Source organism: Nothobranchius furzeri, chromosome 7 (genome assembly GCF_043380555.1).
Source record: "Nothobranchius furzeri strain GRZ-AD chromosome 7, NfurGRZ-RIMD1, whole genome shotgun sequence".
Taxonomy (NCBI): domain Eukaryota; kingdom Metazoa; phylum Chordata; class Actinopteri; order Cyprinodontiformes; family Nothobranchiidae; genus Nothobranchius; species Nothobranchius furzeri.
In genome coordinates this window covers 61,089,335-61,095,334 of record NC_091747.1, presented here as the reverse complement: position 1 = coordinate 61,095,334, position 6,000 = coordinate 61,089,335, and the positions used below count along the sequence as shown (strand labels likewise).

Here is a 6,000-nt window from a genome sequence, read left to right as displayed (position 1 = left end):
GTTTAAGATAACGTTAGCTTGATAAATTAGCTTCCATTGCCACCATTGTTATCAGCTAATGGTGCGTTCGCTTTCTCCTCGGAAATTCTAGCTTCCCAGTAGGAAAAATCAAATGAAAAAGGACGGCAAAAGGAATGAAGATACTCAATAAATATAGTTCACAGTAAAGATGTTTGCTTCAGTTTAATTATCAGCTTATAAAACTACAAGGACGATGTTAAAATACAAACAGTTGTATGTTATTTATCGTGATATTTATCAAACATTGTTATATATTGAGAAAAATATATATTTAATTATAAAAGAGAATTAAAATAATAAACACTCAAAAGTATCGGAAATTGGTACCGTTAAGTACCGGTATCGATTCCTAGGTACCGGGAATTAGTACCGAATCGATTCAAATGTCAAAGGTACCCATCCCTAATAAAGACTCTTATCATGCACTCTAAAGAAATACTTTATTATTGCCTCCACCTCCCTGATGTGGAGGCATCTCAGATCAGATCAGCCAGTGTGAATCTTGGATGGAGAACCCTGACTCTGTTGGCAGCATGTTTGTGCAGCTTATTCCTGGTGACATATCAGCGTGAGCCTGCTGGTGACAAAGCTCAGCACTTCTACTGACTGATGCGGATTACACTGCAGGTGCCTTGCAGATGTGGATCCTTGATGCCTTGCTCCACGTTGGGATCATTTCCAAGATTCTTTTGGGGTGATCGTTATTACATTTGGACCCTAAAAGTCACTGAAATTGCCTTAAGTTTGTCTTTGAAGGGTTGGCAACCACACAAGCTCAGGACAAAAGAAGCATTTCCAACCGTCTTTCCAATTAGAATGTCCCCTGTGGCCACTGCGCACAGTCCTGGCTCAGTGTGTGTGTGTGTGTGTGTGTGTGTGTGTGTGTGTGTGTGTGTGTGTGTGTGTGTGTGTGTGTGTGTGTGTGTGTGTTTTCAGGGGTATGGGGGTGGAGTGTTAGTTGGCTCTAATCTGCTTGATGATGAAGATCCTCAGTGCTCAGGAGGATCTGATGAGGGAGTTGGGGGGTGGGGGTGGGGGCTTGTGGGTGGGGGTGTTGCTCTCCTGCCTTACACCAATGCAATCACGACTGACACTCACCGCTGAGCTGGCAGACCCTCTCACATTTTCTCTCCTTCACTCTGTCTGCTCCACACACACACACACTTCCTCTTGCTCCCTCACTCCTGCACACACACACTCTTCACGGCTCTCACTCCATCGCTCGCTTCCCTCTCAGTCGTCGCTCTGCAGCCACACGGACAGTCTCCACCTTAGCTCCCGTGCATCCTCCGGCTCGTCCTGCTCTCCTGCGCCGTGCGTTTGGCTCACGAGCATCTGTCATGGTCCAGCTCGCGCTCAAAGTGCACGCACAGAGCGGGATAATGACTGGAGGGCTCCAAAGAGAGAAGCAGGGTGATCGAAGGGATTGAAAGAAGTGAAGGAAAAGAGCCTGCTCCTGCTGAAAGGTGGCAAGACAGTTTGATTTGGATTAAACTGGCTGCGTCTCTGCTCTAAAGTTTCCACAGCGGGTAGGTTCAAATTCTCATTTCATCAGACTAATCACGTGGTTTTACAGCTTGTTGACAGAGTTCCTTGGATCAAAAAGGTGCATTTCTTGACTAAATTCATTTCAACGTAAGTTTCCTACAACGTGAACGGGCTGCGTCCTTGAAGGTGCTGTGATGCAGTTGAAGTTGAGCACTTTTCCAGCATCCGTTGGACACGTGTGCTGCAAGCGTCTGCAGATCCGTCCCCTTTTAGCTCATCTGCATAGAAAAGGATGTCGTTCAACTCTGATCGTCTCACCGTGCTCTGTCAAAAGGTTTTGGCAGGTCAGTGTGTGATCTGTGTATACGGCGTGCGCTTGTCGTTTCCCGCGGATGAAAAGTCCACGCATCGTGTCCCAAACGTAGCAGATGTTTCTCGTCTTCACACCACACAGAGTCGCAATTAAACTGCCAAGAGTGAAAACGCACGAGGTCTTTTGGCTCAATCACAGGCTTTAAGTGACTCCTTTTGTTTGCACACTGTGTAACACGTTGCCAGAGACTGCTCTCGGGTTGCGGTGGGAGATTAGAGAACAATCTGCAGGAGGTTTGACTGAAAATCACAGATGTAACCCTCATCCTGTTCCAGCTGATGCGGAAGAGCAAGGCAGAAAATATACAAGCAAAGATGCTTCAAATCAGCGTGGACTGGGATTAACTTTCCCAACATTTTCATCTGTGTCCGTGATCAATGTCACATCAGGGATAATAAATATCACTCAAGATATTCCCTCTCTATAGAAATGCCACATGAATTATAGAACAGCTAATCGGACTTCCTCGCTTGCTGATTGGATAAAATAAATAAGCCCTTCGCCGTCCGCTTCCTTAGGCAGATCTAACGTAACTCACTTGGGTGTCAGAGGCGCCGAGTCCTCTTATCAACATTCAGCTGAAAACACCTGCTTTGGAAAAATCAAATTATACTCCGAGGAGTCCGCTCCTGGGGAGAGGCCGGACCCTTGGAGTACACAGAGGCTACTGTGCAGAAAATGAGCATTCAAGGCATGCATCTGCAGGCCACTCAGGTATTAGAACAGCATTAGAGGAGATAAATGAAGACTATTAACTTGTTGAGAGGCAAAGGCATGAATAAACACTTCTCGTGTTTTAGGAACTAGGCGGAAGAAAAGGTTTAGTTGAGATAACTTCCAGTTTTCCCATCTCAAGGATGTCGTTTCTGCTTCTGGCTTTCGTCTTTTCTTGTTGCACATGTTCCGCGCCGCCCTTGATAGATGACAGTCTGGTGAAAAACAGGACGCAGCATCCCATCACAATGGATAATACTGAACAGCATTACAGCAGATTATCTTGTTATGCTCGTAACCACAATGCCACTTATTCAGGCAGATTGAATCAAATCCTTCTCGTTTTTCACCGAAAACCCAAAAGACAGGTGCATCTACAGCCATTATTTATGTGTCTTATTTATTCTAAGTACTTTGGTGTTGAACCACAGCACGTCACACCAGTATCTCACTAAGGTGCGACTGTCGTGACGAGATCCAAAAGGTGATAATGAGAACGTTTCCAAAATGTCTTGAAGCATTTTAGCAGGTTCTTCATTTCTTTGTTTGTGAGAATTTTCATAAGTTTGAAAAGTTAGATAAACCCTTTTTCAGTGAAGGCCGGTCCCTCACGTGGCTGCAACTTTGGTGAAAGGTTTGAGACAAAAAATTGGACAAACAGTTTCACAAAAGAGGTATTTGAGACACTTGCGTATGCCCACGCTGCATCACATTCATGCAATTTCATGTTTCAGTCAAAGTGTCAGTTACTGTATATCTATATTTGCCCTTCATTTGGTAATTCAGGGTTAGGGTTAGCGCCCTTGATTAGACGAGGAAACAGAGAACACTTAAAATCATTTCAAGGAAAGTGTCTAAACTCTTGCTTTAACTGCAAACTTCCACCAACAGTTGCAGAGTAGTGAAGCAGTGGCTTTATTTTGTGCAAACAGACTGATGGCGACCTAAACTGCAAATGCATCAAGACATAATTCAGGCACGTTGTGATTAAACTACAACATGAATCCTGCAAGAATGTTGAAATTATGTCACAAATACGTCATAATCTACGTAAGCATGCAGCCTGACTCCACCACCAAATCTGTTTATTTTGTCACAGTTGTGCATCTCTAAGCAGTCACCAACAGTCTCGGCCCAGTGGGATCCTGGTTTTAAGGCTGATCCGTCCTTTACTGATCTTTAGTCAATTGTTATTTACTTTACAGCGTATTTATTGTATGTGTGCTGAAAAAAAAACCATTTAAAGTTAAAGTCCCATTAGTTGTCACACACACAGGTGTGTGTGCAAAATTTGTTCTCCACATTTGACCCATCCCCTGGGGGAGCGGTGAGCTGCAGACACAGCTGCGCTCGGGAACCATTTGGTGGTTTAACCCCCCAATCCAACCCCTTAATGCTGAGTGTCAAGCAGGGAGGCATTGGGTCCCATTTTTTCAAAGTCTTTGGTATGACCCGACCAGGAATCGAACCCTGATCTCCCAGACTCAGGGCGGACACTCTACCACTAGGCCACTGAGAAAGGTAGTTATTGCACGCCATTGTTGCTTCACCGGTGTACATGAGCCACATGCGACAGAGAAGTCAGTCAGCGCCTTGTTCCTCTCTCTGCACCGCGTCCATGTAAATGTAATGGCGAGACTAAGTGCTCTGTGGTAAATTACAGCGTACGTCTGCCGAGCTGTCATCGTGTCTTCGGATCTGCTGTAGCATTTGATTAGAGAGGGCTGATATTTATAGATAGTCTGCAGCCTTTACCGTGGGCAGAACCACGGTGATCAGTCATACGGATATGCCACCCATCAGCGCATTTATAAGTGTGTGTCCATCAGGAGCCTCGGGGCTCAGATGGAATCAATACTTGAGATTATTTGGAGTCTCTAGACTCTCTTTACCTTGGGCTCTTCAATCTCCGCCCCCCACTCAGTGGACTCATTTTGACATCATTCCGCTCTAAATGAGGTGTGTCCGAATGTGTGTGTGTGTGTGTGTGAGAGCACTAAAGCGCATCTGTCTGAGTGCATTACTGTAGCGCCGTAAGATGTAATAAGCTGTCAGAAACTTGCTTCCACACTTTCAAGCATCTGAATGCTAATCAGACAGTGATTTGCTTGTTCTGTCTGCGCTCTTGCAGCCAGACTCAGATTAAACTATTGTGTGAGCGCACTTTTTGTCAGGCTGCAGCGTCTCCCATCGTGAGCCACACTCAGCCAAGACCCCTGCAGACCCCTAAGACCAGACTCTCCCTGGCTCTCAAGACAATCATCAGCAACAGTCCTAAACATCTCAAATTAAAGTCTTGCAGTGATGGATGACTCTCAATCTCCTGCACATATTGCACATGCTTCTTGTCTGAATGATGGGCAACTCCTCTCCACTCAGCTTGGCAGTTATTTATATAGATTTGTCTCTGTTCATCTGTCAGTTTCCTTTTTTTGGCAGTTTTCAGACACAGCTTCATCCTCTGTGGTGAAAAAAAAAACCTGCAGAGGTAAAAGCTCGCACTTTGTTCAGCCCTCTGATTCCGAGGCTTTTTTGGAAGACAAACGGAGATGACTTTCCCTGTGGTACACGCGTGTTATCTGAAGCGGCGGTGAAAATAGAAGTAGGAAGGATGCTGTTACCTGATGATACCATTTCATAGCGAGGACACAACTGTTTTGCCCCGAGGAAAGACAAAGAACGAGCTCAGCATGGAGTTGTGTTTAAGATAAAAGGTGAGGCGGGTCCTCTGAGGCTCGACTGTGGAGTCTGAACGCTGATTATTACTCATACAAGCAACGCTGTGGCTTTTATCTTTCATTGTCCACAGTTGGAGGGCTTGATTTAAAAAAAAATAAAACATTATTTATCTACTTTCTCTTGTTTTTCCCCTCACAATTGCACTTAAATGCATCACAGTTCACAACCTTATTGTTTGAAGACATTTAATGGAACCCCCAAAGGGAGGTCAGTTAATTGCCTCATTTTTTTGTTGAAATGCAAAAATAATTAAATAAATAAATAAAAAAGGACTAAATCCAGTGAGGTGAAGTTTCAAAATATCCCAAAGACCTTCAGGTTTTTGTGTTGCAATATTTTTTTTCTGCCTTCCCTTTGAGAAATTCACCACCCATTCTAAGCCAATAGTAGGCATGAACAGCTCTGGTCGTAAACGTCTCTGCAGGCTAAAGACGAGAGTTAAGTGGAGGGTGGAGGTTTTTTTCTTTACAACTGCTCATAAAGAGACAGTCTGAGCATTTGTGAATGTGCATCTGTTTAAAAGTTACCCGTCACCTCATCTGTAAAATAAAGTTTATTATGCAGGATTGATGAGCTAACAGCTAGTCTGACACAAGATCTAAAGAATGTGGCTGCTGCCATGCCTCAAGTTCAAAGACTTAACAGCAAATGGTGCAATGTGATTT

General features: G+C 44.4%; 1 protein-coding gene across 1 annotated transcript in view; it reads left to right on the top strand.

Moving 5' to 3' along the window:
- The first annotated feature begins 1,092 nt into the window (after positions 1 to 1,092).
- LOC107383082 (cadherin-12) overlaps positions 1,093 to 6,000 on the top strand; it is a 186,511-nt gene continuing 181,603 nt past the window's right edge. The window contains exon 1 of the mRNA XM_015955509.3: positions 1,093 to 1,550. The gene's annotated coding sequence lies outside the window, so the exon portion shown is untranslated. The remainder of the gene's footprint in view (positions 1,551 to 6,000) is intronic.